At 40.2% G+C, this 12613-nt stretch overlaps 1 long non-coding RNA gene across 1 annotated transcript; it reads left to right on the top strand.

Annotated features, from left to right (window-relative positions):
* Nucleotides 1–5781: 5781 nt before the first annotated feature.
* LOC308383276 lies at nt 5782–9592 on the top strand. The gene is made up of 4 exons (XR_013969112.1): nt 5782–5914; nt 7023–7157; nt 8415–8599; nt 9211–9592. It is a non-coding gene; the product is annotated as an uncharacterized lncRNA (long non-coding RNA).
* The last annotated feature ends 3021 nt before the right edge of the window (nt 9593–12613 follow it).

Genomic DNA, 12613 nt, shown 5'->3' with positions numbered 1-12613 from the left:
AACGGCGGTACATGTATTCCGTTACTCCCCAACACTGACTGCTACTAATATTAGATTGCTCCCTGGAGTCCAACTCTGAATGACCACTTGCACGTTCACATGTATAATGTATAATGGGCCTTAAGCTTGGGTGAACATCAACTTCTGACAGACATGAAAAGTTATGTTGAGGATCATCTACCACCCAGAGATCAAACAAGAACGTGACCAGGTTTATTTTTATCTTTATTTTTTTTCAGTTGCATGTTGTGCATTTTGAATTCTTCCCAAGAGTCTGAAAATCAGCACTGAGCTTTCTGTAATTTTCTTGGTGAGAACTTTTTGGACAGTTGCTCCCATTCACAGCAAACTGAGAAGGCTTGAGTTTTACTGGCCACGCATACACAACGTTTGCTGACCTAGAAGCCAGATTTGGCTTGCTGTGACTTATTCCTCTACCCTAAATTAATTTCAAGCTGATGCATGTCTGTTTGGATGATACGGATAAGACAGAGCGTGTCACATTTAAATCATGTGTGCTGTTAACGACTTAGTTTTTTGAGATCACCTTAATAACACAGTCTTTTTAAAATATTTTTAACCTGCAATACAACATATATCAGCTGCTGAAGAGGCTTAAATTTACCTGTAGGATCATAATGTGTAGATCTTCTATTTTTGGTGCCAAGATAGACAACTGTAGAATCAGTTTTACCCGAGTAACAACTGCCACAAAATTGAAGCCTTTGTGTAATTTTGTGTGAAATTTTAAACTTGCATATCCAAAAACCACTTGTAATTTCAGGTGGTATATCTCCCACTGCAAACCACTCTTTTGCTGAGGCAAAAATGGAAAGATTGACAGCGATAGCAACAGTAACCGAGGGGGGCGGGCCTCGGTACTCAGAGCACCAGCACCCTCTAGGCCCCACACATTTTCCTCTACATGAACTATGTGTGGGGCCTCTTTCCCTCCCCTTTCCCTGTCTCTCGCACACACACACACACACACACACACACACACACACACACACATTCCTGCAATTAATGTCAGGACTTTTCTTACTCTCTGAAGCTATGCATCAAGCAGAATAGAGAGCTGACCTCAGTTCCTTTCAAAAGGAGCCTCTAATCCAGCGTTCTTAACTCGATTACAGAGTGTCAGAGGGATCAGAGAAACTCTCTCACCTGTCATCTATCACAATGACGAGACACTGTGAGCTATGAAATCCCGCCAGTGGGAAAGCAGACAGAGGAGAGCAAATGAGAGCGTGACATTTAAGGTGGTGTTAAAGAGTGCTTCATACCTTTCTACACGAGTGACAAATTGCAAAGGTTCAACCTGCACACTTAACTTAGTAATATTAGAAAATCAGGGATTCCTAATTAGTAGATTCTAAATAAGTAATTGAAGACAATACTACATAATAAATTAATAGCAGAAAACGGCAATTTTTAATGTTAAGTTCTCTTGAGAGCAGACTTGAAATTGCATGTTAATTAAGAAATTATGAATGTTTATATTTCTACATTTTTCTTGTGTATTTTTTTCTCCTGATTATCAGATACTGAGCAAAAGCGATAGAGGAATTCTATCTATGGATTTCTTATTTTTATATAAGATTGGTTGGAAAGAAATGGTTGCAAAATCCAAACAACCAGGCTCACATCTTTCTTTTCTCTGGAAACAAGGCATCTATTAAAAGTACTGAAAAAGACAAATATGTGAAATACTTTTGAACGTCTTGCCTTTTTTACAGTGCACTGTGTACACCCAGGGTGGGACCCTCTCATCATGACCTTAGTGTATCATTTTAGTCGCCATGGTCCTTTAATGGATGGTTTCGCAGACTTGTGGAGGGGAGCGAGTGACCACCACAGGAGCCTGTGATGTTGACTGATCAACTCTCTCTCACTCTTTCTCTTCCCTTCGCTTGCTCTTGCCTGGTATGTGCGAAAGCAGGAAGGAGCACGATTCACCGGTGGCTCATTAAAAGCCATTAAGGAGCAGCACGCAGACAGGATGCGGGCAGTGAATAGAGGAAAGCGGGGCAGAGCTATGGACACTGTTACTCACTCTACTCCCCCACTCCACCTCCCATGCCTCCTCTCCATCACACACACGCACACACACCCATACACATTTGCACTCTGTTATCTTCTCCACACAGCACTTCCTATGGCCCCACACATATTCCAACTAGCCCCTGCTCTTAGCTCTGCCAACTCGCGGTTCACGCCCCTCTGACCTGAGCTTGTGATGAACAGGCATGGTGATAACACATTTTTCACTTTGCTGCTCTCGCTATCTCTTTGTCTGACACCTTATCTCTTGTCCACTCTCTTTGTTTTCACATCACTTTGCCCTTTCTCACCTCATATTCTCCATCTCGTTTGATAGTGGCCATCTTTTTTGGCACAATGCTTGCACCGATGGAGCGGAAAAGCCTTGATAAACGGGCCCAGAACACAGCCTGGCGTACTGTCTGGGACCTCTGGGTCACAGAGTTATTTAGAAAAAGGGGCCTGTTTAGTGGGATTTTAGTTCTATGGCGTCAAACGGGAGCTCCACCTGAATTTGACCTTGAACCTGGGAGGGTAGGTATTATCTGCTGTCCTGACTGATGGATAAATTGGGATCATCCTTTGGGTATTTTCCAGGGAACTAACTAAGTTTGTTAATATAACTTCACTGGTCTTTTTTTTCCAACCATAGCTTCCCATTGAAAGGAATGTTAATGAGTGAAATTAATCAGTTCAACTGTTGTGTAAAAACTGAAACACTGAGCTAAAAGACCACAGAAAGCCCCAAAAGATTTGTCAACAAATGGAGCCTGTGGGCTCGTCATCATCAGTGACCACTTTCACACTATGTGTTTCTACACCATAAATATGTTTGTTTGTGTATTGTGTGGTTTTCTTTAAGCGCCGATGATTTCCTTCCACAATTAATAACTCAATTTGCGTTAAAAACAGTGTTTTTGTTTGGGCTCTGAGGAAATCCGATAGCATACCCTTCCTGCATTTGGTGGTCCATCAGGTCTCCCTTTCTGAAACCACACATTTGGCAGCTCCCTCCTGGTCTTTAAGCTTTTCTTTAGCTGGGATTCTGGAAAATGCACGCTTCTTTCCCCAATATACAAATGAGCATACACAACGTTGGAAGGTGGTACATCGTAATCACATGAATGTATGGACTAATCACCGCGTCATTATCATAATTAAAGACATTCTACTGTGTTCACGTGTGTTCACTCTTTGTTTGCCACATTATTGCTTTGATTCACTGGCACACTGCAGACTCAGCTTCAACACTGGCTGTGTGAGTATTTTGAAACTCCTCTGTTGTGTTTCACTCTAACACTGAGCTAAGAGACGTACTGGCACTGTTCAGACTAAAAAAAAACAAAAAACGCTGGCTGTGGTTTGGAGTAGAATGGCTGAGGATCCCTTGCCAAAGACAAATATAAATATAGCAGCGTCATTATCTGCAGCAGTTAACCAGGATCCTTTTCCCTCTCCTGCTCGCACGTGCTGCTTGCAGGTGTTGCCATAGCAAGTAATCCTGTTTATTCAACTGCCCTCCTCTCGCTCTCAACAGAAGTTCCACATTGGTGTTTGCAGGGTTTAGGAAAATCAAATGGAGGGCAATCAGTCTGTTTTGACAAGGCAAAACTCTGCTAGCCTTGATGAGTGCTTGGTGCAGATTTCCCAGATGCGGCTAATTAAAATATTTGTTCGCACATAGGGCAGGTGTGCTATGTGTAATATGGATTTTGGCTGAGTTGATAAATTTTAAAAGAAAATTTTGGACGATTGTAGTCAAATAATTTTGAATCCAGCAGCTGTATTTACATTTCGTATGAGATTAAATTAGAACTCTGCAGTGATTCACACGAGGATTTTCTCCTGCCCGTTTTCAGAGAAATCGGAGTAGGGGCTTGGCTACACATTAGTTCAAATGATTATTACTGTAAGTTAAAGCTATACTTCAGATATTTGTCACCACAAAGGACTGAGCCTGTTTCTTCTTAAAACAAGTCAAATGGCTATCCTACTAAATAAAAATAGCTGTGGTAAAAGGGCAACACAGACTCAGCCAAACAATGCATGTAGTGAAAGACATGGAAGCTGATCTGATCCCGTCCTGTTGTCACGCAGACGTGAGATGACACATTAAAACACAAGCATGAGAGATTTTTTATGAATGGGATAACTACGAGAAGATGTGTCCACTGAGAGACAATAAAATCACCATCCAGAACGCATTTATCGCCACAATCACATCAATATGTGATAAATTTGTCTCCTGTCATTGTCTCATTTCCTGCGCTTAAAATAAGAAATCATGTTTCCTTTTATCCCCTACTTGTATGGCAGCCACATAGGAACAACTGGACGTGGATATTCATTCCAAAGCTATTTTTCAAATAAGTAAATCAAAGCAGTATGTTGCCTCGTTGGTCTGTTTTCAATGTTTAGTGGTCTGGGAAATGTTGTCACATGCTCTGACAACATTGTTAGCTACTACTGTGTCAGTCCTTACTGGCACAGGGGCTTAGTGTTGTGCAAAATGTCCTTGGTTGATGAGCAGTGAGGTTTTACTTAATATATTGCCCCTTCATCTTTCGTGCCGATGATGACCCGACTGCACAAAATCTCCCTCCGGGGGAATACTGCAATCTGTTTGTGGTTTGCAGCTGGATGCAGGTGATGGAGCCTGGAAGACAGCTGTGTGTGAGTGGGACTGGAGTACATATGAAGCCAAGAGGCTGGCTTCCAAAACCTGTAAAGAAACTCGGTAACGAAAGCGTTTTAAATTTAAACAGCAGTAATGAACAAGAGATAATCAGCCTTTGATTAACTGCTCAGTGTCTGCAGAGCTTATGAGAAGACATTGCCAACAGAGAAAGTGTGAGAAGAAAATGAGCACAGTTGGTGGTAACTGCAAAAAATATAAAGGCACTCACTGCAAATCCTCTTTATACACATATGATTGAACAAATGATTAAAATCTCTGCAATGTAAACACATTTTTGAGATTTTAAATCTAGGAGGTTGAGAGTGCAAACTGCAACGAGAGCCTTAGATACAAAAAACAAAACGTAGATTAGCCGTAACTTGTTTCCTGAAATGCTTTGATTTGGTCTGCACATTTGAAAGAAAATACATTTGCTAATTGATTGGTGCATATTTTGAAACAGCGCTGCTGATTGGTTTACCCATGGCCTGATTACTATTTATGTTGGAGTTTCAATGGCTTCCTGTTGGGCTATCACATCATACAAAGCAGGGGTTTAATCTGCAAACGCTCTTTTACAGATACATTTTCTGCCGCTCTTTAGAGTTAATGAAATTGTTTTGTTTTTATGTTTCATGCAAGTCCGGTCACTTAACATTCCCATTTTTTCACATGAGGTCTTTAGACATAGAGCGAGATCATGTGATTATTTGTAGAAATCTTTCAAGGTAAAACATACAGTACTTTTAAAGTAACAAAGCCGTGTATCAGTTTTGGGGCCCATAAAAGTGTAGAATAAAGGAAATTGAATTTCCCCTCATCATACTGACAAAGTCAAATTTTGACATTTGATTGCAATAAAAAAAATTACAACAGCAAACGACTTTAATGTGATCTCTTTGCATTACTCAGCAAATTCTGCAGGTCTTCATGCAAGCTCTTCATGTGATCTTTTAGGAACAGACAGGTGGCAGCAGAGAGCCATGAGGCCAGAGCAGCTAATGCCCTGGGGTCCCATGCAACACAATTAGAATGTGTCTTTTATTCCATGCCAGCTCCATCTTAGTGTCAGGACATTCAGAAGGTAGAAAAGCAAGGGAACAACGGCAGAAGTGACAAAGCCAAAGAAATGTAGTGAGCAGAAGATGAAGCCACACACATGCTGGTGATGGGACGCAAGCCCTGGATAACACTGTAAGTAATGACATTTCTTGAACATGTTTTATGTCATTTGGAGTGTCTGAATGGCATTTCATGGAAGGCAAATGGGCTTTAGCACACAGGTGATATCATTAATGAAAAAACTGAACAAGCTGATGATTTGCCATTTAATTAAATCACATATTTAAAATATGTTCATCATGATTCTTTCTCCCTATGTCTTTTATGGCCACACAGAGGGCCTTTTTTTAAAAGCATTTTTGGTCTGGTGTCAGCATTTTGGCACAGGGGAGTGATTTAAGGAGGCATGGCATGCTTGCCATGCCCTTCACCTGACTGTTCCAGTCTGCCTTCAAAGTGTATGCAAACAATTAAAATGCCACAGCCCTTTTAATTAGCTCCAGGGTACAGATTGACAGCTCTGGGTGTTGGTGATAGCACAGTAACTAGCTATTACTCTAAATATTTGGTGCGTTGCATAGTTCAGACCATAAGCGTGGGATATGGATGAGTAGTAGGTTTGTTTCTGTTTTTCCTATAGTTGACAGTCTACTTGTTTTGTTTCATTTGGCATCTTCATAGACAAAACAATAGTACTTGATAAGGCAAGTAGAAGGGTTTTTTTAAGGTTATAACCTCAATTAGTGCTCAGATCCAATGTTTCAAAATGTGTCATCAACACCGCTTCGCTGTGCCACCTTGAAACAATGTTGATGTTGACCTGAAGATTACAAAGTTCAACCTAAATCACCGAGCTACAGCTCAAAAGCTCGGGACAAAGCTCATAGACGTCTCTTAGGTCTGAGCAGTTGAGATTTAATTGATGGTTAATCTCTTTGAAAAGAGATATTGACCACTTTTTAATCAAATACCTTTAGAAAAAAGCGTAAAAATATGATTTAAACTTCCAGCTTTAATTTTTTTCAATGCAAATTAAAGAAAAAAAAAAAAGTGGATCCATAAATAAATAAATGGTAAAATAAAATAAAAATAATACCTACAAAGAGCACTAGATGCTAGTATGACCCTGTTATTTCAGTGTCAAACAAGTTTTTGCTTTTGATCTTAAAACCACTCACAATAATTGTTTGTCACTGAAATGAATTGAAGTGTAATATCTCAGTAATGCATATCTCCACAGGTTCATAGAAGTTTATTGCACTGACAGCTTTGGCAACAGCATCAAAGACAAGCATGGGCAGATGAAGAATAGAAGTTCCATGGCATGTGTTGGATATCACATTTCAGTTCAAGTGGAAATCCTGCAAACGTCTCTGTGCGTTTCAACGCATTCACTCTCTCTCTAATTAAACCTGTTGTTTTCACTCAGCCAAAAATATTTTACTCCATAGGTCACCTCAGCGGTTGTTATAAGAATGCTGCTGCTATTGTTTACAGTCTGCTGATATTGTGTGGCACTACGCTACTAGACAAGTGACAACATGCTGCTTACTGATCTTTCCCCATCCTGAAAAACTGGCAGATTCTGTTGATTGTGTTACACTTCAGAAGCAGTTTTTTATAATTTAACAATAGGCGACTGGATGATATACTAGAGTGATAATATGCTCCATATTTTTTGTGCAATTTAAAAAGTAACCCACATTCAGTATACATGCTTTCAATAACATGACTGAGCAGTCACGCACCCTGATCCTGACCCCTGATTTTGGTGCTCGTGGATATGACATTTATTATTTACAGCAGTGCAACTGTGTGAGAGTACATCTGAGTCTCTGGTGAGGCCCAAGTTCACTGCAGGCCCCTTCCACCATTCTTAAAATGTAATTATAGGGTGAATTTTTTTTTTTTTTTTTGACACAGGCATTTGACAACTCTGTTTAAATTTTCCATTTGCGTAATATATTGAGCCAAGATGATTTGTTAATATTCACAAGTTGTTATTTAACATAATTTCTGATTTTTGTAAAGAAAGAAGAAAAAAAAGGAGGGGCATTATTTTAATTTATTTATTTTAGATAAACGTAAAACCTACAAACATTTATTTTGTTATATAAATAAATATCTTACAGTAGGAATAAAAGTATTTTAGTGTGGAAGTGTGTGATTGTGTTTTGGCTTTTACAATGATGTAAAAGAAAAATAATGAAAACAACGAACTAGGCCAAATATTGATGTTATGTTGGACTACTCAAAGTGCACTGAAATTTTACTCTCAATTATTACAAGATATAGCCCAGCTTAGTACACACATTATGGACAAATTTCAAACAAAACACAACTGAACTAAAACAAAAATATAAATATGATTTCCCTATAAATAGGATTTAGAATAAAAATTTCCTCTTTAAAAGTATGCTAAAAGGTTAACAATTTCCGTGTTCAATTTTAAATAAATACAGCCCATTTTTTATGTAAAAGAGACAAGTCCTATTTTCCCCCTCTAATTAAGGGATTTTAATAAAATAAAATAAAGATTAGGCCTGTGGGGTTTATCTAGTATATGCTTTTTTCTAAAAGCATGTATTCCCTTAAGGCCAGACCTTAATGTTGAGTGTGTGTTGATGTTTAGAGATGGCGCAGATCCAGCGCGGCGCAGTCCACCCCATCGGGACTGTATTAGATCTCTAATTGATGCCTCTCCCCTCGTCGCTGACAGTTACGCACAAACCAGGATCAGGTCACGGAATTTAGCGCGACCTGAAGAGGTGGCGTAGACCGCCTTCAGAGCCTACAGTGGATTAAAAACATAATGAGGTGAGTCGAGGTTCAGCTGCTTTGATTGTAAAGTAACTTTTTAAACTTAAGGATTGTCGGATAACCGGAGCGGAAAGGCGAATCACTTGTTTTTATGACGATTTTAAAGTAATGAGTGAGCTATTTTTACACTACTTCTATTTAACAGACGTCATGGCTAATTTACATGTGAAATTAAACATGTTCAAATTTGGATCAATCCACAATCTGCCTTAAAGCTGGCAGGTTACATTTTATTCACAGTAAAAAAGAAAAAAAAAAAAAACCCGAAAAATATGTTTTGTTATGTTAAAGATTTACACGTGTTTTAAAACATCAAAGCAGCCCCGAAAAATAGGGCCTCGAACAGATATTTGTTGGCTTTACTTTCAGGATTATGATAATAACGATAACTCTGTCACAAATCTTAAATACTTAAAATGAATGAATTATTAATTTTGTGATGGAATTTACATAATAGGTTTGGAAATTTTCCGTGAGCAGACATTATAGAGGTTTACAGATTCATGAATATTACATCTCTCCTTCAGTTCAAGTATGTGACATTGCTGCTTTCAGCAAGTTTATTTAGTCTGCTATTCATCCTCAAAGTGCCCTCACTTGTTCTGCAGAGCATGGCTGAGAAAGTAAAACACACCAGGGCCATAGGAAGAAGAAGACGAGAAGAAAAAGAAGAAATCTCACAACAAATTCTTTTTTTTTTTTAACCAGTTTTGCTTTGTTTTATTTTATTATTTGCTATTTGCTATATAAAAACACTATTAGTCAACATGTATGAATTTATAAAAGCTTGGACTGAAACAAGTTTGAGGATGAAATATATAAACATTACGAGCTGAATCATTTTTGGATGATCTTTCTTACTGTGCTGCACTTTGACTAAACCGTCCTGTAAGTATATTGTTATGTTTGTGTCAAACAGGAATGTTATATGAATTATTTCTTCAGTTCCCCAGAAGTCACCTTTCTCTGTGGTCAATAAAGGTGTTGACATCGTCATGCCATTTGCGTGTATTCTAATGTTTGTGTGTGTTTGCTTGTTTTCATGCTTGTCACAAAGAAATAGAGAGTGGGAGGTCGGGGTGGGACTGCCATCGCTGTTGAATTTATGAGTGTGTCGTGAAGTATCTCTGACACAGGCAGACTAAACAGAGTCTGTGCGTACACGTAAACACATACATACATCCTGCCCTCATCAGAGAAGACATCACGGGACATGAAAAACAGCACAAAGCCAAACTGTGGAATTAATCATAAAGATGAGTTCTATTTTATCCATTGACCAGTCGAACTGTAAGGCCGTGTGGCTGCTGCGTGGCTGCAGCTCTTAAAAGGAAAATTATACTGGTGTCAGCAGAAAACGTAACTGGTAAAGTCATGTTTATAGTGAAACAGTCCTCAGACTCACCCACCCATCCCCATCCTGCAACCCCTCACTGTGGTTTCTCTTTTTGCACCTTGTGTTTTGCTTTTGTTGTAAGTTTCTTCCCGGCACTGACAAAAGGGGACAATGTTGTCTGTTACATAAGACCAACCTAGTATTGTTAAGAGTTGGGTGACTTTGGAAACATACATTGCACTTCTTGATATGGAAGATTAGGCTCGGATGAGGATGTTCATTCCCCCTCCTTTTCATCTATGTTTTGACTAGCATGCCAGCTCTCTGACTAAGAGTGAAGTGCCGACACCCCTGGAGTGGATTCTGAGCATACCAAGGAGGAGATGCCTTTGAAAGGACAGATGTTCCTGGGCTTAGCCTGCCTCCTACCCAACCTACCCACCACTCGCCTTCCATTGTATATTTGTTCTTGCTCTATAAATAACTGGCCGGTATAAGTCACAGAAAAATGTAACCGATGCGCCGCTGACCTCTGAGCCCCTCATCTTTGGGAGTGAAAGACACTTTGAAAAGAAGCAACTAAAGCATTAGAAAAGTTGGCTGATGCAGACATGGTAAATGGATTTGGGCTAAGGGACACAGTGAGCACACCCATTTTGTCCACATAAAGACCGGTCTTGATGTCTGGACCGGCTCAGCTGTCTTATGTAACAGCAGTTTGTAGTCGTGACAGATGAGGCGTGATGGGCTCAAGCCAGTTCAGCCACATAATCCAAAAATATACCAGCCGTATTTATGGGATAATATAAGCGTATTTGGAGTTCTTAAAATTTCAAAACTGAAAGCCAAGTTTGCTTGCCTGAGAATTATAAATATTTAAAAATATTTATAATATTTAATTTTTCACCAAAACTTCTGTGCCACTTCAAGTACCAAAAACGATCACGTGTTGCTAGTTTGCACTTGAAGCCTTTTTGCAAGTTTTGTGAGACTGCAGAGTGTTTGCCCTCTCGCTGTGGCTGCAGGGATGAATGGATGATTGTTCTTTGGCCCTTGTGACAACCCTCCTGGGGCCCATCAATTCGCCGAGCCTCCTGGAACATCAGGTCATGGCTAACCAGGCTCTGAAGCGGCAGCCTGGCCTCACTGTGCTGATTTTTCCCCAGTTAGAGCTCAGGACCTCCAGGGCGCACAGCTGGGTCCCTTAAAAAAGCCCAGCTGAATGGTTTTAGAAACACTGCAGCTCCTCTTACCCCACACTCACTCTCCATCGAGAACAGCGCCGATATCAGATACTGTGTTTTTTACTTGATATGTTCATCTTTGCTTGCCAAAGCCCCTGGAAACCGTATTAAAGTCTGTGTTCCATATTTTCAACCAATGGGCCTCTTTAAGTCGAAGAATTTGTCCAAAATTTCCATCAACCCCTTTCTCCTTTTCTTTTCCCACATTTTTCTCCACATGTCTACATTTCCCTGCCTCTTCCCCACATGCTCACACACATCTTAATTTTCTCTCTTCCCCCCTCCAGCTCTGCTATCATGTTGTATCAGTTACAGCTGACCACCAGTCAGGTGGGTCTGCGGGAGATTTTAGATCACGGAGGGGCAGCCAGCTCTCTCAATGCCTTCAGCCTGCTCCTAGACTCGAGTCCCAGGCCCCGCTGAGGCCTTGTCATGGGCAGCGCAAAGAGACACCTGGCCAAACTACAGAAACACTTCCAGCTGCAGGCTGCCTGATGCTCACCACAGAGAGAATTCAGGCCAAAGGTGGAGAAGTGGAGCTCAACTATTTCTCTGGGTTTGAGTCCATATCGTGTTTATTTTAATTGCAGCACCAAGCATTTGCCTGTAGAATCTGAGGCTGTTTTTCTTTTTCTTTAAAAAAAAAATAATTGCACAACATCACAATAAAATTCTCATTCCACAAAACAAAGTGAAAGAGCTTTAAGACTTCTCTCAAAGTGAAAGTGGAGCAACTCAAGGGGCAGAGAAAAAAAAACGCCTGAGAGAGAACAACAGCTCCCTTTTCTCTGCAACCAGTTGACATGAAAGACCACATTATGTCTGAGATTAGAGGCAATTACACTGGGAGTGCGCTTCAAGACCTTTGTTTGCCAACATGACAGGAGGGAGCAGGGCTGTAATTTGATGAGGGGGCTGCGCGAGTGAGAAACTCTGCATGGCAAGCTCCTGGCAGACGGGAGGCAAAGAGAAGCCTTTGTCCGTGGCGCGACCAAGCCTTTTGGTAGAAATGTAACTGTTTAGATGAATCTGATGAATCTGAGATAAATTACTTGCAGGAGACCTTTTAAAAAAAAATCCCCATTATCAGATTTATAACACTGCTACTATATTAGGCTGAAAAGCCAGTTTAAAGAGACTTTTAACCCTCTGGGGCAGGTACGTTTATGTTTGCCTTTTGTTCCACATGACAGTTCAAAAGCCGCTTTCTCTATTGTTTCAGCATTTATATTAATTCAAATGCCACAATTGTGTCGGTTCATTCAAATGTCACAAATACTGTAAACACGAGATTCAAGCTGAACCTTCGGTCAAACAAAAGCAGCACACCGGCTCTTCGAGACGTGACATCTCCTCTATTCTGGCCCGGAGCATTGTTCGAGCACACTGAGAGTTTTCAGGACAGGAAACGAGCAGCTTGTTCCAGACCCA

Source organism: Rhamphochromis sp. 'chilingali', assembly GCF_963969265.1.
Source record: "Rhamphochromis sp. 'chilingali' genome assembly, chromosome: 16".
Lineage (NCBI taxonomy): Eukaryota > Metazoa > Chordata > Actinopteri > Cichliformes > Cichlidae > Rhamphochromis > Rhamphochromis sp. 'chilingali'.
The sequence above is the reverse complement of the archived record's forward strand: the minus strand, read 5'-3'. Positions and strand labels throughout refer to the sequence as shown.